Source organism: Schistocerca piceifrons, chromosome 1 (genome assembly GCF_021461385.2).
Source record: "Schistocerca piceifrons isolate TAMUIC-IGC-003096 chromosome 1, iqSchPice1.1, whole genome shotgun sequence".
Taxonomy (NCBI): Eukaryota; Metazoa; Arthropoda; class Insecta; order Orthoptera; family Acrididae; genus Schistocerca; species Schistocerca piceifrons.
Genome location: NC_060138.1, coordinates 578,656,701 through 578,681,978, shown reverse-complemented (window position 1 = coordinate 578,681,978; position 25,278 = coordinate 578,656,701). Strand labels below are relative to the sequence as shown.

The following is a 25,278-nucleotide window of genomic DNA, read 5'->3' as shown; positions in this document are numbered from 1 at the left end:
ATTGTTTCATCCAAGAGCTATAATGCTTTTCCCTGAATTAATTAAAATTTTGGTGATATAACACAAACTGAATTCAATATTATTCATCTGTGAAAGATAATTTTAATCCAGAAAGTTAGGCAAATGCAGTGAAAGGTTTCATGGACTTTATTTATTCTATTTAGCCTTCAGCAGTATAACACTATTTAGCCAAAGTTTCCTGTACGTGGAATGTGTGTATTGTTTATGGATTCGTCGCCTCAACAAACTCATGGCATTAGTATGTAGACTACTCCATAATTTTGTTGTAAGATGTGCATATTAACACTTTGTATAGGTATCTAGTCCACATTTGTAATTTTAGTTTTCCTAAATTTGCCTGATGAACCATAATTGACTTAACAGTAACTCTTACACGCATATCTTGTACATGAAGAATAGAAATCTTTACAAAATGGACTCATTCCTCATATGATTTGCTTACTTCACGAAATAGAAACAAACACTTCAAGTGTCAATGAGTGCACTGTACAGTATAGCATTTAGTATTGCACTTTTGGGCAACCTGTTTTTCCAGTTGGAAAGGAAGTTGCTTACAAAATGCTTTTTTTAATGTGCACTCCTCTCATACTTTGTTGTATGGGTAGCCACATTTTATGTTAAGTGCATAATTAGGAAGTTTTTCATCATCATTAGGGATTCTACAGTTGCCCAGTGAAAAGCTAACCACACTATGTAACATAACTGACCTGGTTATATTGCTGGTATTCTTTCATAATGCTAACTTTTGAGGTCTCATTCTCTGAAATTGGTTGAAGATGTAGTCTAGTTCAGTGATGGATTTAAACTTGAGATTACTTAACATTTCTTAGTGCCAAAACACACAATGATGAAGATTGACTTCTGCTGTAACTATTTTTATAGTCAAATAGACCAAGTCAGCTACTACACTTGAACTCTAAACAGTGGCAGGTTCTTTCCATGGCAAAGTTGTCATCCAAGTCTACAAAAAAGTAAATCTTCAGAAAATAGCATTTGCAAGAACTCAGTCACTGAAGCTTTACTAACACCTTAACACAGAGAAGTAATGTGGATGACTACAGACAGATTTTCCAGACAAGTTCATTAAATAATTACACTGAGTGACAGTAACAGTAAGATCTGCTCATATTAGTGACTTTGACAATGAAATGTGGAATGGATGAGGGTACTCTATGGATTTTTACATTGAGATATTAAGATGAAAATAGCTAGTCATGACTCTGCCGTGGAGAAGTTACTATAACAATTACTAGAACCTAAATTCCTATTGCTATATAAAGAGAACAATTTTGAAATTAGTGGCAATGACATTATGGGGAAGCAACTAATTATTTGGTTTATCTATGTGACAGATGATTGGGAAATAAAAAAAAAAGTTGGGTGGATAATTTTATTCATATCATGCACACTGCCATCGAATTTACCAAGCCTCTTGTAAATTTAACAGGATAGTAGTTGTCTCCATATCTTAATTGTCAAATTACTCTGATAGCCAAAGCTATTTTCTGGTTCAGAAAAATTACAGCAAGAAAATTATAACTACACCTATGATTTTATAAACATACTTAAGCGTCCAAATAATAACATTATTTTCTGGGTGTGGAAACTTTAATTATGAATAACATTTTAGTTAATGACTTTTCACAAATAATAAAATGTTTACTGTTAGAGTGAAATGAGGACTTTCAAATAATTTATGTCATTCTGGAAATAAACAATTGTTAGCTCACAATATTTTCCTGAGCATATGGCATATGAATAAAGCAAATTACAGGTTTCTCTTAAAAGAACACATACAGTGTTGGCATTAGCAGAACTCAGTTAAACTGATAGATAATTAATTTTACTGAAACATCAATTAAATAGGAAGTTTGGTGCTTTATGTAAATGTGGTACATCTACTACCAGCAAAATATTAAAAAGAAATAAGGAAGTTATTTAAGGAGTAGCTTTATAGCAAATGGAGTTACTCCAACTTACTAAGTTTCAAGTTCCTCATCTGTACAATAGAAGTATGTATTCTACCGTCCCCACCTTAAAAAAGTGAGCGAACAGTTCTCAAGTCCAAAATGGTGCATGTCAATCAGTGTTTATGAAGCTACTGTTGATAGCTTTAGCACTGCAGATAATCTAGCTGGATTATGAAAAACCTACCAAATTTGGGATATCTTTAACCCAGTACACAGCTGCAAGTTCCTGAGGGGAACACGGCATTTAAAAAAATAAAATACTGTAAAATAAAAATAGAGCACTTGTGTACATATTACACAGACCTACAAAAGCAAACTTAAGAGTGTGGCATACAAGGGCAGTCAAATTAATACGAAAAAGGTGGAAAAAAGTAAGTAAACTATTCATTAATACTGAAGTACTTGCCATAGTTGTTAACACATTTATTCCACTGTAATAGCCTTACAATGGTCAACATCTCTGTGGAAAAATGTTGCCAGGCACACACCTCTTTATCTGAAGCAAAAGGTACAGCCATGAATGTCTTTCTTCAGCAGTTTAAAAATATGGAAATCACTTGGGGAGAGATTGGGACTTTATGGAGAATATGTGTTTCCCAGAGAAACTTCTACAGTGAACTCTATACAGCCTTGGCAGGTGTTTTATTGGTAGGTTACTTAAACTATACTGCAGAGTTTTGTCTGGGAAGCCTTCACACAACCTCCATACAGTCCCAATCTTTCCTCATGTGATTTCCATATTTTTTGAGCCCTAAAGAAACATTCTTGGCCATTTGTTTGGTTCACACCAAGAGGTGCACACATGGGTACAATCACGGTTTCGTAGAACACCACATTTTTCCATGAAGCAACTGACCATCTTGTCTCACAGGGGCATAAATGTATTCACAGCTATGGTGATAACTTATGAAATACTAAACAGTTAACTTACTTTTTTCCATCAGTCTTGTTTTCATGGAGCTTTCATCTAGTGTGTCCTTTCTGAAGTTTGCATCAGTGTAACCAAATATGTTACAACAAAAACAGACAAATGTGACAGCATTCAGGTCCCATGCAGAGCCAATCACAAAATATTTTGATTTCATTCATCACTTTCAAATTATTTTTTAATTCTGCTATGTTGACACAATGACAAATCTATAATGGCAGATCCATGATTATGTCGGGATTTCTTAATTAAAACATACTAAGATAGATTTTTTCATGCGAGCAGTGAAAACCTTCCCCTCTGCCTCCACCCCCCCCCCCCTCCCCCTCCATCACACAAAAATTCATAAGACCAATTTTGCTTATCAGTTTCTTTGGGTGGCAGTGGCAGTGTGCGTAAACACAACTCAAATACACATACCTGACCACAGTCTCTGGCTACCAAGGCCAGAATGTGAGCCAGAGACTGTGGCCACGTCTGCGCATGTTGCATTTGTATGTTGTGTTGTGTGCTGTCTAAATCTAATGAAGACCTGTTTAGCCGAAAGCTGTGTCCGACAGTCTTTTTGTTGTGCCTATCTGCAAATCAGCAACTCCACTATATGGTGGGTAGCAACTATCCTCCTCATAATACTGTCAAACATAAATCTTCCTTTTCCATTGCTGTGAGAAGACAAAGCAATCCAGGTACAGTTACTGGCATCACTATTTTAAACCAACAACTGCTTTTGTTATAACCAGTGCTTGATTTGTGATGGTATGCCATACCGATACCTATGGTAAGTCACAGTACTGGTACCTCTTCTTTTTTATAAATCAGGCACTGGTCATAACTGTTACTACTTCTACATGTTTTATTTCTTCAAGATCATGTCACATCCAAAAGGTCAAACCAAACTGAACATATCTAGAAGAAACTGTAGTAAACAAGTGTTCACTTTCATAGCCCATTATGTACTCTCACAGACTGATCAATCTTAAGTTTCAAGCAGAGGAGAGGTAATGTGTGGAAAGAATCAAAGAAAAGAACTAATCACATGCCAAATAAAAAGCTATGTATCACTGGCCAAATGTGTTAAAACTGGCTCACTATACCTTTTTCTAAACATATACCCAGTGAATCTTTGACGAGGCTCAAGCTGCAGTCCAGCAGAAATTTTCATATATCACTAATATACCTAATCAGATAGATTATATAATGGTAAGACAGAGATTTAGGAACCAGGTTTTAAATTGTAAGACATTTCCAGGGGCAGATGTGCACTCTGACCACAATCTATTGGTTATGACCTGTAGATTAAAACTGAAGAAACTGCAAAAAGGTGGGAATTTAAGGAGATGGGACCTGGATAAACTGAAAGAACCAGAGGTTGTACAGAGATTCAGGGAGAGCATAAGGGAGCAATTGACAGGAATGGGGGAAATAAATACAGTAGAAGAAGAATGGGTAGCTTTGAGGGATGAAGTAGTGAAGGCAGCAGAGGATCAAGTAGGTAAAAAGACGAGGGCTAGTAGAAATCCTTGGGTAACAGAAGAAATATTGAATTTAATTGATGAAAGGAGAAAATATAAAAATGCAGTAAGTGAAACAGGCAAAAAGGAATACAAACGTCTCAAAAATGAGATCGACAGGAAGTGCAAAATGGCTAAGCAGGGATGGCTAGAGGACAAATGTAAGGATGTAGAGGCCTATCTCACTAGGGGTAAGATAGATACCGCCTACAGGAAAATTAAAGAGACCTTTGGAGATAAGAGAACGACTTGTATGAATATCAAGAGCTCAGATGGAAACCCAGTTCTAAGCAAAGAAGGGAAAGCAGAAAGGTGGAAGGATTATATAGAGGGTCTATACAAGGGCGATGTACTTGAGGACAATATTATGGAAATGGAAGAGGATGTAGATGAAGATGAAATGGGAGATATGATACTGCGTGAAGAGTTTGACAGAGCACTGAAAGACCTGAGTCGAAACAAAGCCCCCGGAGTAGACAATATTCCATTGGAACTACTGACGGCCGTGGGAGAGCCAGTCCTGACAAAACTCTACCATCTGGTGAGGAAGATGTATGAGACAGGTGAAATACCCTCAGACTTCAGACTTCAAGAAGAATATAATAATTCCAATCCCAAAGAAAGCAGGTGTTGACAGATGTGAAAATTACCGAACTATCAGCTTAATAAGTCACAGCTACAAAATACTAACACGAATTCTTTACAGACGAATGGAAAAACTAGTAGAAGCCAACCTCGGGGAAGATCAGTTTGGATTCCGTAGAAACACTGGAACACGTGAGGCAATACTGACCTTACGACTTATCTTAGAAGAAAGATTAAGGAAAGGCAAACCTACGTTTCTAGCATTTGTAGACTTAGAGAAAGCTTTTGACAATGTTGACTGGAATACTCTCTTTCAAATTCTAAAGGTGGCAGGGGTAAAATACAGGGAGCGAAAGGCTATTTACAATTTGTACAGAAACCAGATGGCAGTTATAAGAGTCGAGGGACATGAAAGGGAAGCAGTGGTTGGGAAGGGAGTAAGACAGGGTTGTAGCCTCTCCCCGATGTTGTTCAATCTGTATATTGAGCAAGCAGTAAAGGAAACAAAAGAAAAATTCGGAGTAGGTATTAAAATTCATGGAGAAGAAATAAAAACTTTGAGGTTCGCCGATGACATTGTAATTCTGTCCGAGACAGCAAAGGACTAGGAAGAGCAGTTGAATGGAATGGACAGTGTCTTGAAAGGAGGATATAAGATGAACATCAACAAAAGCAAAACAAGGATAATGGAATGTAGCCTAATTAAGACGGGTGATGCTGAGGGAATTAGATTAGGAAATGAGGCACTTAAAGTAGTAAAGGAGTTTTGCTATTTGGGGAGCAAAATAACTGATGATGGTCGAAGTAGAGAGGATATAAAATGTAGGCTGGCAATGGCAAGGAAAGCGTTTCTGAAGAAGAGAAATTTGTTAACATCCAGTATTGATTTAAGTGTCAGGAAGTCATTTCTGAAAGTATTTGTATGGAGTGTAGCCATGTATGGAAGTGAAACATGGACGATAAATAGTTTGGACAAGAAGAGAATAGAAGCTTTCGAAATGTGGTGCTACAGAAGAATGCTGAAGATTAGATGGGTAGATCACATAACTAATGAGGAAGTATTGAATAGGATTGGGGAGAAGAGAAGTTTGTGGCACAACTTGACCAGAAGAAGGGATCGGTTGGTAGGACATGTTCTGAGGCATCAAGGGATCACCAATTTAGTATTGGAGGGCAGCGTGGAGGGTAAAAATCGTAGGGGGAGACCAAGAGATGAATACACTAAGCAGATTCAGAAGGATGTAGGTTGCAGTAGGTACCGGGAGATGAAAAAGCTTGCACAGGATAGAGTAGCATGGAGAGCTGCATGAAACCAGTCTCAGGACTGAAGACCACAACAACAACAACAACCTAATACAGTTGATGTCTAAGAGTTCGCACTAAGCGAATAAATTTTGAATAATTGAATATATTATAACAAAACATTCAACATTCCATGCAGAACCAATCAGAAAGTATTTTAATTTCATAACTTTTCAACACACATATAGAATGGGACAACATATGTAAAAGACATAACTCCTTTTGCAATAAACAAATTTATTTTACTGCAGTTGTTTTTAACATGTCCTACTAAAAAATCAGATTCATTGCAACACTAACTCTAACACAAGAGATACAAGTGTCATCCACATCAATAAACATTTTATGAAAGTGGGTTTTCACAGTGGAATGTAAACCATTTCATTTTCTTAAAGTGTATCTATGATACTACTACAGCGACATAACATTAATATATTACCAGACACATTAATTTGGAACAGACGGTAAAAAAAAAAAAGATAATGATCTTGGGTACTGGCTGTTGCCTATCCCTGAAGGGTGGTGGCAGAGAACATTTGGTTGTGCAATCCTGTAGTCACTCTGTTGTGGTACTGGATTTGCAATGTGCTTCTGAAAATAAATCAAAGATATTGAATGAATTATTGAATATTTTTTGTTAGAACCTGGCAGTAATGGAAAGAATAAACATAAGTAGAATAACATCACTACATTTCAAATTAGAAAAACATCACTACATGCCAAATTAGAAAAGAATCAAGTATGTACTGATCAGTAACATGAATTTTGTATGTAGAGTGCACCACTCTGGCACCAGTGAGGTGCAAATCAATCTCAAATGAAGAACCAAGGAGTAAAAACTCCTACATTTGAGCACATATTAAGTTGTTAAATGGTGAAACATATAATCAGCTACTCTGATTATGTATTGCATTAACATTGCAACTGGGTAGCTGAAGACAGTGATGCTACGGATTTACCGACAGTCATTATGTAGGTGCGTGTTCAAGGCATTAAGCATTCTAATAGCACCTTCACATTATATACATTTACTAACATGGCTTGACAAAAATAAACCATCACAATTTCAAAAGAACAGAAATTTATTCTACTCATTCATCATATTCTGTACATCCCACCAAAAAGGTGAACAAGAATAGAAATTTCTTCTACTACAACACCAAGAAGGTGAACCTAGCCAGTGAAGGTAAACATTAACAAAAGACAACCAAACATTGCTTAAGCTGTACACTATATTAACAAGAAACTATCACAATACTGCTTAATGCCAGTTCTGTTTATGCCAGTTAAATGTGTCCTAGTAAATTAGAAAGAAAGCTCCTGCTACTTCAGTTATATTAGGTAGCTGCAGGATGTCTTCTAAGAAACTTAATATTGACTTCATTAATCAAGTATTTTTTCAAAGAAAACAGTAACCTCAATATGTAATTACATAGGCCAGTTTACGACACACTACCTGCCATCCATCTACAGAAGGAATCAAATCCTAAGATAATCAGTGGAAGGAGTCGCTAATGAGATACGTTTTAAATTTTCCTTTGAATTTGCTGAGATAACTAATTACTTGTATGTTAGATGGGAGCTTCTCAGATATCTTCATACCATAGTACATAACTTTGTTAAATCCTTGTTAAGGATGCAAAGTTTACACAAAAGTTATATTTCTGTCTTGTATTGATAGTGCAGATCAAATTTCAGCTTGAACTGATTTTTTCACAACCACACTACACCTTGATTAAAATAACTCTGTGATTGTGGCAGTGACTAAGAGTCAGCCAACTGCTGTTCTTTCTTGACACCTATGTGCCCACTATAATGACTGATTTTTTAGGCACCACACAGCTTTCTCAGCTGCAGTACGATACACAGGAAGGCGAGAGCCAATTGTTCCCCTATCCACCATCCACACTGATGTACTTCCCACTGCTGCTGACGATGACAACAATAAAAGTAATCTGAATGTATGTTTTGCTCTATTTTCATTGCATGTGCAGCTCTTGTTCATTCTAAGTATGTGAAATGATGTATATAACGAATGACCCTGTGCCACCATAGCTGTCTGTCAACCAAGAGGTTATTTGAATCAAAATTTAGAAGAAAACATAATAATTGTTTAACATTAAGTCTGCCAAAGGTTCACAAAAGTGTTCAACAATAGCCACAAAAGTTTTTTTTTTCTTACTGTCCCACTAATATAATCTGAGAGGTGCCAAAAAAAAAAGTTAAAAAATTAAAACTTTCCAGAAATTACTGTCAGCCACCTTTTGTATTATTTTTCAATCTTTATTTACCAAGACCAGTTTTGAATCACTATCATCAGATGGTACATATTTATTGCATGTTTGCAGCTTTGTTGGAGTTTTGCAGCTGTGAATTGCTCATACTTCTAACCACATTCGGTGCATATAGGTTTCGTTCTCTTGCCATAACTACATGAGCCACAAGAATGCTGTAAATATGCAATAAATATGTACCATGTAATGATAAATCGCTTGTTAATTTAAAACCAGCCTTGGTAAATAGAAACTGAAGAATAAAACCAAAGGCAACTGGCTGCTGTAAACCTTGACACAAATTTAAATCTGAACTGAAATTGCTTCTCCTGGCAACTTGTGCTCTAAAGGTGGATATTTAACAAAAACCTTGTGGTATAAAAAGACTACAATGATTGCTTGTCCTATTTAAAAATAGATGAGCAGTGACAGAGACCAGTATGTTCATCATCATTACTTTTCAGCTAATAAGCTAGCTAGTAATCTGTAAATAGCCAGTATGTAGCCATAAACAAAGACACAGAGTGTAAATCCAAAGTAATCTACACCATTTTGATAGAAACAGACCAATGGTCCTTGGACCACAACATTATTTTTAACTAATCAAAACACACACAATCTATATCTGAAGAACAAAATCAATTTATATAAAGTGATCTACTTCTCAATTATAAAAGATAGATAGGTGTAAAGTCATGGCTCCACCTGCCTGTTTCGACCAGTAATGCCATCAACATGGGGTACACTATTGAAACACATACAATAAGAAGCTGTGTATCATTGGCTGAGTGAGTTACAATTGGCTCATTATACCTTATTCTAAACATAGACACAGTGGAACTTTGCTGAGGTTTCTAGGACAGATGAATATTCAGTACTTCTTCATCCCATTCACATTGCTGGGAAATATGGAAGTGTCCGATCCCGGCCATCTGCTTTGACCCATGATGTCACAAATATGGCGGAAATGACCATAAACCACGATTCCAATATAGCGCACATAAAGTTGTTACGTACACATTATTAGGACGAAAATACATCGAAAAACACGCACACACACACATTCCACAAAAAGCCTAATGACACTAACGGGACAAGCACGGAAAATAGGGGGTTTTTGGGGTGGGGACAAGCTAAATACAAACAAATTTAGACACCCACCCCATACAAAACCACGCAAAACAACGAAAAAAAAAACGACATCACAAAACTCCCCAAATACCACTAAACACAATATCATCTGGAATCGGACACTACCCTTGACCTATATAGCTCAACAGCAGCTCCTGATCCTATAAATTAGGACCTAACACTTCCCTTGACCTATACAGCTCAAAAACATCTCCCGATACCAATACCAACATTCACTGCCACACATTGGGATCGAACACTTCCCTTGACCTGTTATACTTACGACATCTCCACATACAGCCGTCCATGGTCCGAGACGCTGGAACTTTAAGTAAGCCTAATTTCTTCACAACATACTGAACACTTCACGACATCATCCAAAAACCCGAATAGTTGAGAAATTTTATTAGATACAAAGCACTGTCCCCCATCATAGCCGACAACTGAAAACTATTGACCCTGTCAGTCATATCCATACCTACCAAAGACATAAAAAAAGCAATTTACCAAAATTCACACACAACTCCACACTCGCAAACTAAACCAAAAACATCACCTAACACACCACCAATGAGCACCACCGATTGCATCAAAACGACACCTACAAACACGCCACTCTCACAAACTAAGTTCCGTGCTGTCGTGATGTCACACACCACAACAGCCTTACGTCACGGGTCAAAGTCAACGGGTGAGATCGGACGCTTCGGTCGACCCCATTGCTGGAAGTTATGCAGTCAAAAGACTGGTTCAGTAACATCTGACTGCAAACCAATAACTTCATGGAATATTTTGTCACAAGAAGAGAGAAATGTAGGTTCAAGTCACAGTCCGGCAGAAATATTCATGTCACCAATAGGTATTACATTTGTACCTAAAACTGCTGATGTCTAACAGTTCACAGTAAGAGAATAAATGTTGAGTAATTAAATATATTATAACAAAATGTGCAACATTCCATGCAGAGCCAATCACAAAATATTTTAATTTCATATTTTTCACAGCTTTGCTTTTGAAGAAATGTAAGCAACTCAGTCAAAAAATATTACCCTTGGACTTGTAATCATTAGTGGATAGACCAATAAACTCTTCTTAAAAGTGTGTGCACTCCCCTCCCGCACCCTCTTCCAAGACATACACACACATGATATGACTTTATGCAATGATTCTGTAATTACTTTCTCTGGTTGAGGATGGGAGCAGGGATTGTGAACAACACACACATAAATGGGACAAAACAATATATGTAAAAGACATACCTCCTTTTGCAATAAACAAATTTTAGTGCAGTTGTGTTTAACATGTCATACTAAAAAAAATCACATTCATTGCAGCAGTAACTCCAACACAAAAGATACAAGTGTCATTCATTTTCTTAAAGTGTATCTGTGATACTTCTATTGACAGTGCCATAACATTAATATATTAACAGACACATTAATTTGGCTCAGATGATAAAATATAAAACAATGATCTCCAGTATACGCCATGGCCTATCCTTAGTAACCATCCAAAAATATATATGGTGGTGGCAGAGAACGTTTGGTTGTACAATCTTGTAGTTCTGGTGTGGTACTGGATTTGTGATGTGTTTCTGAAAATAAATCAAAGGTATACTGAATGAATTATCAGATACTTTTTGATAGAACCTGGCAGTATAGAAAAGATCAAACATAAGTAGAATATCACTACAAGATGTCAAATTAGAAAAGTATTAAGTACGTACTGATTAGTAACATGAATTTTGTATGTAGAGTACACCACTCTGTTGCCAATGATATACAAATGAACATCCAATGAAGTACCCATGAGTAAAATCTTCTACATATGCACAAATATTAAGTCGTCACGGGTCAACAGAAACATCCGATCTCACGCGTCGGCTTTGACCCGTGACGTAAGGGTGTTGTGGTGTGTGACGTCATTACGGCGCGGAGTTTGGTTTGCGAGTGTGGCGTATTTGTAGATGTTGCCTCGTTGACGTTACCTTAGTAGGAGTTTTAGGGCCTGTAATATATAGTTTACCTTTTTACTGTACTTTTTGTTTTAACGTCGTCTATGAGGCTTTTATCAGTTTGCCATTAGATTGTTCAATCTTTATGGTCTATATGTTTTGTCGCTACTCGTTATGTCTAATGAATCAATATTGTTTTTTTTCTTTTTTTTATTTGTTTCCTTTTTTTATCTTTTGATTGACCTACACATTGATCTGTAGCGTAGCCCTGAATACGAGGTTAGGTTGGGAGTTTTTTTTTGGCGGGGGGGGGGGGGGGGGGGTCAGGGGGGGGGGCCCAGCCCCCCCCCCCCCCTGCCTGGCCTTGAGTACCACTTGTTTATTATTATCTTTGTTTGCTATCAATGTTAGCAGATTGTTCTTGTGAAACCTTTGTGTGTGTTGTTTTTCTATGTGTTTTCGTGTTTGTGATCCGTATGCAACGTTTCTATATCCGCCATATTGGAATTGTCGTTTCCGCTATATTTGTGACGTCATGGGTCAAAGCCGACGGGTTGAGAAGCTGGAGATGGATGCTAGTGTTTAACAACAGTCATTTTGTGGGTGCATCTTCAAGGCATTAAGCAGTCTCACAGCACCTTCACAATATATACATTTACCAATGTGGCATGACATAAATAATCAATCACAATTTTAAAAGAATAGTAATTTCTTCCACTCACTGGCAATGACATCACTGAAAAACAAGTATTCACCCAAAAAAATCAAGTAGCCTACACAAAATACTCAAAATTTAACAAAAAAATTACGAAAATGAAAACTATTGGTGTTGTAAATTTCACGTGACCTATACATCTCAAATGAAGACCACAATACCAGTAACCCATACAGAACTCAAAAACTCAACACAATTTTCACTTCAGCTACAAAGCTCCAACAAAGCTCTCGATACCACGAACCAACCACTCTAAAACATAGTGTTGCCAATTTCACTTCACCCACAAAGCTCAAGCAAAGCCCTAGCTACAACACTTTCACTTATTCTATCTAAAACAAAGTACAACAAACCAAACCATGTTCACATGACTAATATCAGAAATGTATCCTAAACAACGATCGTACATCAGTACCCATGATACCTACCAATAACATTCCAACAATTACCACACACTAACAAGTAAATCCCGAAAATTCATGATACACAAACAACTTCACCCATTGCAACAAGCAATGAGCTACTCATAAATGTCCGTATCTTCCTCACAACTGACGAAAAAAGAAAAATATTAAATCTCTGACCACAAGAAACACATGGCACTAATATTTCCAAACATAAAAATGAATCCATCAGCTAAAATATGCAAATTCAAAGTATCTCACCAGATAGCCAGCACAAATTCTTTCAATGCCAACATAAAACATTAAATTGATATCAAACTACTCACTGACAAACATACAGCACAACAGAGGGCCACCAAATACTACAACACAATGTACAAATACAAAGACAAAGACTCAAAAATATCAAGGGCCACCATGACATTACGGGTCAAAGCAGATGGGTGTAGCATCAGCACATGACCTTTTGGAACAACCCAAAAAGGTGAGTACTACCTGCTTTGCACTTAGGATACCTTTCTCACTGTACTGGTCCACAAACAGAATACCTTTATTCAATCTGTCCTACAGCATTTTCTTTCTAAGCAGCGCACCTAAATGGTTCAAATGGCTCTGAGCACTATGGGACTAAACTGCTGAGGTCATTAGTCCCCTAGAACTTAGAACTAGTTAAACCTAACTAACCTAAGGACATCACACACATCCATGCCCGAGGCAGGATTCGAACCTGCGACCGTAGCGGTCACGCGGTTCCAGACTGCAGCGCCTAGAACCGCACAGCCGCTGCGGCCGGCTCAGCGCACCTAAGATCTAAAAATTGTCCATTCTAACATTCAAATTCTAATACTTATATCCTAAACCATTTACTCCCTAATTGTCCTTATGATTAATAATGAAGAGTGAATCTACTAGACACTTATTGGTTTTACGAATTTTCTGAATGTCAAGCGAGACATTCATTTGAACCCTTACCTGCTATTTCAGCATCTTATTTTGCAAATGCGAATTTCCCACAGTATCTCCAGTTTTGCTGCATTTCTCTTCGTGTTTTTTGCCAGTTTCATCGCTATACACATCAAAAGTCCAACAACTCCATTAATTAACATCTCAACATGTTTAAACGATTGTTACATACAACACAGCTATGAAACTAAATCTGCCGGTTATAACATTCATGAGTACAATACTACATGTGCAGCTTGACTACATACGTCACACTATTAAATAAATGCTATACATTTATTTTCTATGAGAAAATATGATATCCTAACCACAATCATTTTAACCGAACAGCTTGTTTGCCTCCCAGAATGCGAATGTATGTTACGTTTTCTGTTTTCCCTCCAATAATTTTGAGTTCCGCTTTTCGTCTCTTAGAAATAACAATACCACAAAACCTATTACTGAGTTACTACAAAAGTTCCACAAGGCATCCACCACCTCGACGAAAACAATAACAAACACAAATTTCGTCTTCAAAGATAATACTCGCAGCACCTTCAAATGGAGGTGGTAACTTCTGTGAACTACGTCACTTCCCGTGTTTCGCTGTCGCTAGAGCGTCGCTTGGGAGCGTACTGCGGCAACATCGCACAGAGGTTGTATTTCCCCGACGTCGCCTTATGCCTCTATTTGCGCTCCAGCGGCGCGAGACATTTCAAAAGGCTGAGCGATGGATATGACTTCATCTATAGTCAGATTTGCCAACTGAAGGGCACGTTGCTAACTTCTTTGTCAGGGCGCCGATCGGATAATAGCATCCCGTACCATGGAATCGGCGTAGTATTCTTTGTGAACTTCAGTAACAAACTGACACTTTCTACTGAGGCCGTAAAGTTCAGCAACCAAGCGCGATAGGATTGATTCGGTTGTTTTTGACAACGATAAAAGGCAACACGAGAGGCTACCACATGCGTTTGCTTTTGAAAATAGACGGACAGAAGGGAGCACATTTCAGCAAAGGACAAAGAGGCAGGATATTTCAAAGGAGCCAATTGCGACAACAACCGATACATTTGAGGCGAAATCCATGAAAGGAACAGAGACTTACATGTTTGTTCGTCCGCGACATGAAATGCCAAGAAATGCTGTCGAAGATGTTTTTCGTAATCAGACCAGTCTTGCGCCTTCTCGTCGTAAGGGGGAAAAATAGGTAGAGACAACGCATTTGATGCCGCGACGAAATCACGAATCGCATTTGTGAGAAGCGTTTGCTGTTCTATGAGAACTTGCAATAGTTGCTCTAAAGTAGCCATGGAAACATGTGGGTCAACGATGGAAAAGAAAAATCACTATCTCGTCGCCAATTGTTATAACTTCAAGTTGAACAAATATATTTCAAGGAAGACGCAATACATGAAAGTCACAGATCAAGTAAACAGAGTTAGACGTGTGTACACTTTAACAGTCAAATAATAACTGGGTCTCCAAGTCTAACGGCCGCTGGCTGGATGGCCACTTAGGTGGCGCTGCCGCTGCATGGCTGGCAGACGACGCCGCATGTAGAGGACGTGCGTAACTGCGCGGCGGCACTTTGAAAGATCGGCGAGGCACAACACATAGTATAGCCTATATACTGTAGAGGTAATATGTTCAGTTATTTGTGCTGAATGTCAACGCCATGGCCTTCGCCGTGTTCACCATTTAGCAACGATCTCCCACTGTTAATGTTTTTCCTACTGTTTCGACTTTATGTCCTTTTTGAGTGTTGTCTCGTCTATTTGTGTTAATCATGTAATATTTCAGCAAATGATCTCTTCTGTTTCAGCAGATTCTTTTGAGGTTCGATGTTTTCAGGAATATTAGTGCCACTGAAACAGGTGTCTGCTCAAGCTCCTTGTCTCCAATGTGATGGTGTTTTCATTATGTGTATACGTAGCTTTATAGACATATAAGGATGATCTCGACATGTTAGGTCATATGTAATTCTCTAGCACTGTGACCCTTGATAAAGTCGGTGTTCGTGTATCCATCTTCACCCTCTTGTTGCTCTTCTATTCCTCTACGTGCATCCAATACCAGTTGGTTATCAAAGAGATTTTGGCCTGAAATAACGATCTTATCGCATCTGGTGATAGGTTGCACCCCCAGTGTCATGTTAACCACTTGAGCTCCTTGTATTCAAGCTGTTCTCCAATGACCCTCCTGGGGACCAGCGGGAATTGTTCTAAGTTATGCAGGGGAAACCTCCACACACTGTAGGCACTTGTGCAAGTTATTTATAGTGTTCATGTGCAATAAAACTGGCAGGAAACCGCACCCTATCTCTCTCAGCAAACGGGAGCACAATGAAATAGCGCAAAACTCCTGGACCAAATGAATCAAACTCTCCCCTCCTTTTATTAAATCATGAGTCCAGCTGTCTGAGGCCCCCCTCATCTGAGGTCTGATCGTCATACTGATCAGATGATTAACTACCAGCAGCACCAGCAGGGATTAGCTAGTGCCCCCAGGTGCAAGAGGAATAAGACTGTCAGCTCTGAAAGTAAGTATCTAACAATATTAATATAATTATTATAATTGTTAATATTGTTATTAACAAATATGTATATATTCAACTACACTTATGGTCTGTTATTGTTCCAGCAGCACAATGTGTGCCTGAACTGGTGGTAGCGTAACGGTTGAACGAAGACACCGACATACTACTGGCAGCACTGCCGCAGCAGCTGCAGCCACCAGTTGGACTCCCTGATTTATCACATCTTTTGTGGTTCATATATATTTTACCACTACCACAACAGCTGCAGCAGCAGATGTCACCATTGGAGGTGCCACAGCTCGCAGAACCAGAGGCAAGTCACCCATCAAGAATTCTACTGTTCACCAAGACATATAAAGTTACTGCACGTGGACTAAATGAGTAAAGGTGGACCTGGAATCGGATGATGACTTTGTCGTGGTTATAGAAGTTGAAAATGCACAACATGTTCATTCATAGTTCAATATTCATGGTACGAGTGGTAATAAATGAGTAGTATAATATGTTATATATAGAGTAATATGATAGACGACTTCCCCCATGAACCATGGACCTTGCCGTTGGTGGGGAGGCCTGCGTGCCTCAGCGATACAGGTGGCTGTACTGTAGGTGCAACCACAACGGAGGGGTATCTGTTGAGAGGCCAGACAAACATGTGGTTCCTGAAGAGGGGCAGCAGCCTTTTCAGTAGTTGCAGGGGCAACAGTCTGGATGATTGACTGATCTGGCCTTGTAACATTAACCAAAACGGCCTTGCTGTGCTGGTACTGCGAATGGCTGAAAGCGAGGGGAAACTACAGCCGTAATTTTTCCCGAGGACATGCAGATTTACTGTATGATTAAATGATAATGGCGTCCTCTTGGGTAAAATATTCCGGAGGTAAAATAGTCCCCCATTCGGATCTCCGGGCGGGGACTACTCAAGAGGACGTCGTTATCAGGAGAAAGAAAACTGGCATTCTACGGATCGGAGCGTGGAATGTCAGATCCCTTAATCGGGCAGGTAGGTTAGAAAATTTAAAAAGGGAAGTGGATAGGTTAAAGTTAGATATAGTGGGAATTAGTGAAGTTCGGTGGCAGGAGGAGCAAGACTTTTGGTCAGGTGATTACATGGTTATAAATACAAAATCAAATAGGGGTAATGCAGGAGTAGGTTTAATAATGAATAAAAAAATAGGAGTGCGGGTTAGCTACTACAAACAGCATAGTGAACGCATTATTGTGGCCAAGATAGACACAAAGCCCATGCCTACTACAGTAGTACAAGTTTATATGCCAACTAGCTCTGCAGATGATGAAGAAATTGATGAAATGTATGACGAGATAAAAGAAATTATTCAGGTAGTGAAGGGAGACGAAAATTTAATAGTCATGGGTGACTGGAATTCGTCAGTAGGAAAAGGGAGAGAAGGAAACATAGTAGGTGAATATGGATTGGGGGGAAGAAATGAAAGAGGAAGCCGCCTTGTAGAATTTTGCACAGAGCATAACTTAATCATAGCTAACACTTGGTTCAAGAATCATAAAAGAAGGTTGTATACATGGAAGAAGCCTGGAGATTCTAATAGGTATCAGATAGATTATATAATGGTAAGATAGAGATTTAGGAACCAGGTTTTAAATTGTAAGACATTTCCAGGGGCAGATGTGGATTCTGACCACAATCTATTGGTTATGAACTGCAGATTGAAACTGAAGAAACTGCAAAAAGGTGGGAATTTAAGGAGATGGGACCTGGATAAACTGAAAGAACCAGAGGTTGTAGAGAGTTTCAGGGAGAGCATAAGGGAACAATTGACAGGAATGGGGGAAAGAAATACAGTAGAAGAAGAATGGGTAGCTCTGAGGGATGAAGTAGTGAAGGCAGCAGAGGATCAAGTAGGTAAAAAGACGAGGGCTAATAGAAATCCTTGGGTAACAGAAGAAATATTGAATTTAATTGATGAAAGGAGAAAATATAAAAATGCAGTAAATGAAGCATGCAAAAGGGAATACAAACGTCTCAAAAATGAGATCGACAGGAAGTGCAAAATGGCTAAGCAGGGATGGCTAGAGGACAAATGTAAGGATGTAGAGGCTTGTCTCACTAGGGGTAAGATAGACACTGCCTACAGGAAAATTAAAGAGACCTTTGGAGAGAAGAGAACCACTTGTATGAATATCAAGAGCTCAGATGGCAACCCAGTTCTAAGCAAAGAAGGGAAGGCAGAAAGGTGGAAGGAGTATATAGAGGGTTTATACAAGGGCGATGTACTTGAGGACAGTATTATGGAAATGGAAGAGGATGTAGATGAAGATGAAATGGGAGATAAGATACTGCGTGAAGAGTTTGACAGAGCACTGAAAGACCTGAGTCGAAACAAGGCCCCGGGAATAGACAACATTCCATTAGAACTACTGATGGCCTTGGGAGAGCCAGTCATGACAAAACTCTACCATCTGGTGAGCAAGATGTATGAGACAGGCGAAATACCCACAGACTTCAAGAAGAATATAATAATTCCAATACCAAAGAAAGCAGGTGTTGACAGATGTGAAAATTACCGAACTATCAGTTTAATAAGTCACAGCTGCAAAATACTAACGCGAATTCTTTACAGACGAATGGAAAAACTAGTAGAAGCCAACCTCGGGGAAGATCAGTTTGGATTCCGTAGAAATGTTGGAACACGTGAGGCAATACTAACCTTACGACTTATCTTAGAAGAAAGATTAAGAAAAGGCAAACCTACGTTTCTAGCATTTGTAGACTTAGAGAAAGCTTTTGACAACGTTAACTGGAATACTCTCTTTCAAATTCTGAAGGTGGCAGGGGTAAAATACAGGGAGCGAAAGGCTATTTACAATTTGTACAGAAACCAGATGGCAGTTATAAGAGTCGAGGGACATGAAAGGGAAGCAAGCAGTGGTTGGGAAGGGAGTGAGACAGGGTTGTAGCCTCTCCCCGATGTTATTCAATCTGTATATTGAGCAAGCAGTAAAGGAAACAAAAGAAAAATTCGGAGTAGGTATTAAAATTCATGGAGAAGAAGTAAAAACTTTGAGGTTCGCCGATGACATTGTAATTCTGTCAGAGACAGCAAAGGACTTGGAACAGCAGTTGAACGGAATGGACAGTGTTTTGAAAGGAGGATATAAGATGAACATCAACAAAAGCAAAACGAGGATAATGGAATGTAGTCAAATTAAATCGGGTGATGCTGTGGGGATTAGATTAGGAAATGAGACACTTAAAGTAGTAAAGGAGTTTTGCTATTTAGGGAGTAAAATAACTGATGATGGTCGAAGTAGAGAGGATATAAAATGTAGACTGGCAATGGCAAGGAAATCGTTTCTGAAGAAGAGAAATTTGTTAACATCGAGTATAGATTTAAGTGTCAGGAAGTCGTTTCTGAAAGTATTTGTATGGAGTGTAGCCATGTATGGAAGTGAAACATGGACGATAACCAGTTTGGACAAGAAGAGAATAGAAGCTTTCGAAATGTGGTGCTACAGAAGAATGCTGAAGATAAGGTGGGTGGATCACGTAACTAATGAGGAGGTATTGAACAGGATTGGGGAGAAGAGAAGTTTGTGGCACAACTTGACTAGAAGAAGGGATCGGTTGGTAGGACATGTTTTGAGGCATCAAGGGATCACAAATTTAGCATTGGAGGGCAGTGTGGAGGGTAAAAATCGTAGAGGGAGACCAAGAGATCAGTACACTAAGCAGATTCAGAAGGATGTAGGTTGCAGTAGGTACTGGGAGATGAAGAAGCTTGCACAGGATAGAGTAGCATGGAGAGCTGCATCAAACCAGTCTCAGGACTGAAGACCACAACAACAACATGATAGACGAGTATGATCCTTTATGTGCATCGATTGACATTCAAATGTTAGGCCATAAAGTCATCATAGTTGATATGTATAGTGAGGCCTTGTTAGAATTAAGTTCATGGGAACCGAATATATACTTAAACATTCAAGTGTTGGGGTATTGGATGATATGTGCTATGTAGTCTCAATCATGACAGAACAGTTGTGCCATCGGCAGCCATATGTAAGAGCTGCTTACTTTGAGTTTGTATAATACATTAACAAAAATACTTTTACTGTGAATTGAGTCAAGCAGTGTTCAGATTTCTGTACACCCCTTGTGGCAAAATGTGTAACTGTAGAAACCTGAAAAAAATGCAGAGGGTGAGTTCACAGAAGGAATTCGTATGTGGGTGATGTCACCTACTGGCTTGAATGCCGTACAGGCTGGGTTTAAGGCCTAAAGAGGGGAACTGTTTTCAAAAATTTGTGCTGCCACACTGCAATGAAACATGTATAAAAAATTTACAAAGCACCGTATGCTTTCCTAAAGAATTTCCAGAATGAAATTTTCACTCTGCAGCAGTGTGTGCACTGATATGAAACTTCCTGTGAGATTAAAACTGTGTGCCAGACTGAGACTCGACCTTGGGACCCTTGCCTTTCACGGGCAAGTGCTCTACTGTCAGGGCTACCCAAGCACAACTCACAACCTCTCCTCACAGCTTTAATTCAACCAGTACTTTGTCTCCTACCTTCCAAACTTAGCAGAAGCTCTCCTGCAGACCGTGTAGAACTAGCACTCCTGGAAGAAAGGATATTGCAGAGACATGGCTTAGCCACAGTCTGGGGGATGTTTGCAGAATGATATTTTCACCCTGCAGCAGCGTGTGCACTGATATGAAACTTCCTGTCAGATTAAAACTGTGTGCCAGACTGAGACTCAAATTCAGGACCTTTGCCTTTTGTGGGCAAGTGCTATACAATCAGATCTACCCAAGCACAACTCACAACCCGTCTTCACAGCTTGAATTCCGCCAGTACCTCGTACCCTACCTTTCGAACTTCACAGAAACTCTACTGCAGACCTTGCACCCCTGGAAGAAAGGATATTGTAGAGACATGGCTTAGCCACAGCCTGGGGGATGTTTCCAAAATGAAATTTTCACTCTGCAGCAGGGTGTGCGCTGACATGAAACTTCCTGGCAGATTGAAACTGTGTGCCGACCAAGACTTGAACTTGGGACCTTTGATGATAGAGCACTTACTTGCCCGTGAAAGACAAAGGTCCCGAGCTTGAGTGTCAGTCCGGCACACAGTTTTAATCTGCCAGGAAGTTTCTTAAAGAATTGTTTCATTCATGGATACTCATCCACTGATGTCCAGTCCAAGCACCTATTAATATATATAAATACACACACACACACACACACACACACACACACACACACACACACACACACACACACACACAGACAGGCGCGCGCGCAGGCTCATACCTGGAGCCGCACCAAACCTACCACTTCCACTGCTGCCCCCTACTGTGCAGACCTTGTATTATCTACGACACTACCTCGAAAGACGCGCTGCCTACTGCTCTTTGCTGCTGTCACTCGGTCAAACATTGCTGAATGATTGTTTTATACAATTATGCTGACTGCCCATTGACAAACTAGCAGCTTATCAGGTGCACAATAACTGACTGTCACTCGCCTGTGGGATAGCTCATATATCAGTAATGAATGGAGCAAGACCCAACTGATTCTCATTTAAATAACAGTTGTGGCTCACGTACTTGCCTAACTGCTGTGTCTACACCCGGCTATTAATTTTTACAAAAGTATGTTGAGTAGGAGAAAATCATTTATTATTTTCCATTTTACAATCACCACAATGCAGTTTAATAGGAGGAGGGCCATCTGGCATCGACCATTAAGGCATAATGTTTATAGATAGGCCCATATGTAGGCAGAGGCACATTATTTTTAAACACTTGAAGCAGTAACTTAAATCTATATGAAATGTCACAAAGCAGATGTATAAGCTGTGTAGGAAACAGTTAGCAGTCTATAGCATTTAACATGGTACCACGCCGTAGCATAGCTCGGGCCACAATTTTGAGCTAAAAAGACCGTGCCCGAGAATAGATTGGGCCACAATATTAGCGACGCGCGAGTCACCTATCGCTCGAAAATTGGACTCTAGTGGTGGGCAGGATATCGCATATCTGTTAGAAATCATAGTGATTGAGAAGTCACAGATATCACAATAACAACTTTACAGAATCTAACTGCGATGTCAGCCACAATTAGCAGTCCCAAGTAGCATTTCACATTCAACGCCGTGAGCCATCTGTTGACCCAATTTCGTACTGCTTTATGCGGCAAATCGCGACTAAAAATCGAAGTAGCAACCATGGAGGTAGAATAAGGGGAGATGGCGCTAAAGACATACGCTGTACGTTGTTTTGAAGCCTGTGAGCGGGGTCTCCCGCCATCTTGGATCCCCCAAAACATTAGCAGACGCGTGTTTACAATTGCTTCTTGTTCGTTATTTCTGTCGTGTGCACACGATATTTGTTTTATATAGTAAATGTTACACTGTTTTAGTGAACAACACAGTCTAAGGAACGCAACTTCAAACTTTTTCTGGTCTTAAATGCGTATTCGATACAGTAATACGACACGAAAATATGATGCTTCTGGCCTCAGTACTTTAATTCCTTTTTGTTTATACACTTTGAATAACGTAGAAGAGAAGTATGTGCTATGAAAAGCGTGCTGTTGCAATCGATTTCTATTGACTTTCATTGTGTTTGTGTCGATAATTGATAAAGCCAGAACTCCAAAATCAGTGATTGATAGTTTAGAGGCACCTATTTGTATTCGTTGCTTTTTCAAGTCAAATGCAAATTTTAAATGTTCAAGTGTGCAAGAAACTTACCTTATTTCCTTTGGTGACCCGTAGATATATGCAGGGTTGATATAAACAAGCTAGCTGTCATGTCAACAAAGTGAAAGATTAGTTAAATTACGAAGGAAAAGAACTGAATTTAAGCTTGTCAGGTCCATTGTAGTTTACACATGTGCTTTTTTTAAAAATGGTACCTACCAAGTGACATTCAGTGCGGCAAATAACAGCAATTTACAGGGTAACACGACAGCACAGTGATTAATATAATAATCTAAATAGCCTGGACTTGGATAGGGAACTTTGCTTTAACAAATATTGAAAGCTTTAAGTACTTATAATTCAATCACTGTAACAGGCGTTCAACCAGAGAGCTCTTCGCGTTGGATTGATAGGAAATCTAAAGTCAAATCACAGAAATAAAACCATACAATAAAACTTTATAGTGCATCAGAATTTCAAGTATATATAAGAAAATAGCACTTAAATAAGTCCAATTACGAATGAAATGTGTTTTGTTTACACTTTAGACTACAATCAGAATGATTAGTACACCCGTAAGCGACGCAGCCGGCATTCTTTTTATCAAAACACTTCACGACTACACGGAATCAAACGACCAGAAGCTAATGTCTGGGGGTAGCTAACATGGCGGACCTTCAGTTGGGTCGGCTTCAAGTTTTTGACGTCATGACAACTCCTCTTATTTTTACTTCCACAGTAGCAACTAAAAAGCGCAGTTAAAAGTGCTATCTGTTGGCCAAAGTTTGTACTACGCTCTTTCTCTGCGATACACCTATCGATTCCAAATGCAATTTCTTTGACAAATCGCAACTAGAAGTCGCAAGAAGTTACCATTCTTTTCCTTGTGCCATCTGTTGACCGACGTTCGTACTTCGTTATAAGAACCTTGTGCTTCACGAGATCAATGTACTGTCTGTGCATATTATATGACGACATTCACATTCAGCACCGGTTATGGTTGGCCAAACACAGATGTGATCCTGAATGTATTATATCAATAAGAAGTAACATTGCATTTTTTTCCTGAAAATATCATTTAGAGACAAGTTACCAAAATATGTGTTTGATTCTGCTTCCAATATGACAGTTGTGGTTAATACTCCACGTGCCTACAGGACTTTGCAGTGTTATCACAGCAGAACTCAGACATCTGTATAAGTATGATGAAATGAAAACAATAGTATTAAGTCATGTGAATGACTCACTTCTGTTCCGACACAGTTCAAGACTCTGGAGAAAAATTTTACACCTGGCGTTCTACATGGCAATTGCACACGCAATAACCTTTTGCTGACACTACAACCACCTACATAAGTATGCTTTTCCTTGGTTACCTTCAAGTAACTGCACTTAAACTATTCCTGATCTAACTGGAAGATCTGTACTTCCCACTTTCATATCAACAGCCTCAAAGTGCATACTCTACACCTTGGGCTATGTTACAGGTCAGTGCCACACCAAAGGTGGCGGTGGCGGGGGGTGGGGGGCGGGGGCGGCGGCGGCAGGTCACTCCCCAACAAGTGTTTACCAATAATTAAATGGCGACAAATTTACAGGTATAGGACGGCTTAACATGTGGAGAATGAGCTTTTCATTATTCACTCACTGTATTTAACATTTATCATTCCATTAAAATCGCATAACAATTTCAATTAAACACAGTTCAATCACTCATTCTGCACACTTATTTCATAATTGTGGCACTTTTAAACTGCAAATCCTCTAAGAGCTGACTTGAATCTTCACAATTCTCTCTCAAGAGCCTTCATGTGGATAGATACGAACAGCAACCAGCAATCATAGTTGGAACTGCGTCTGTAAAATCACAAGGATCATTAAACATTTTTGCTGTCACTAATTACAAGCAATGTAATTGACAGAGTAGTATTACTAATATTTGCTGTAATGAAAGTCACTCAATTGGGGGATGTTTCACATTTGCAAGGACGATCTCATTTAAGTAATTAAGATCATCGAAACACTTAGAAACTAACCTCTCGTCTGACGAAGACAGTCTAAAGACGCAGTGGCAATTGCTCCAGATCTGTTGACGATGACATTCTGAATTATCGCTTTACTGAGTGACTCAAATGTAGTTCGGATGCCTGTGAACATAACAATACGTGAGAATTCGTTTTCTTAACACGAACTATTACGGTATTGTATGGCTACTTACATATTAATTACACTATTAATATTTTCACAATTGTTTCTTTAATATAAATGTAAAACATACTTACTAATGACAGTTTTGTTGAGATAAAATTTTCTGTG

At 39.0% G+C, this 25,278-nt stretch overlaps 1 long non-coding RNA gene across 1 annotated transcript; it reads right to left on the bottom strand.

The window, feature by feature from the left end:
* Positions 1–10,391: 10,391 nt before the first annotated feature.
* On the bottom strand, positions 10,392–14,260 carry LOC124786771. The gene is made up of 3 exons (XR_007015965.1): positions 14,066–14,260; positions 13,767–13,860; positions 10,392–11,315 (listed from the first exon to the last, which is right to left on the bottom strand). It is a non-coding gene; the product is annotated as an uncharacterized LOC124786771 (long non-coding RNA).
* Between the last annotated feature and the right edge of the window lie 11,018 nt (positions 14,261–25,278).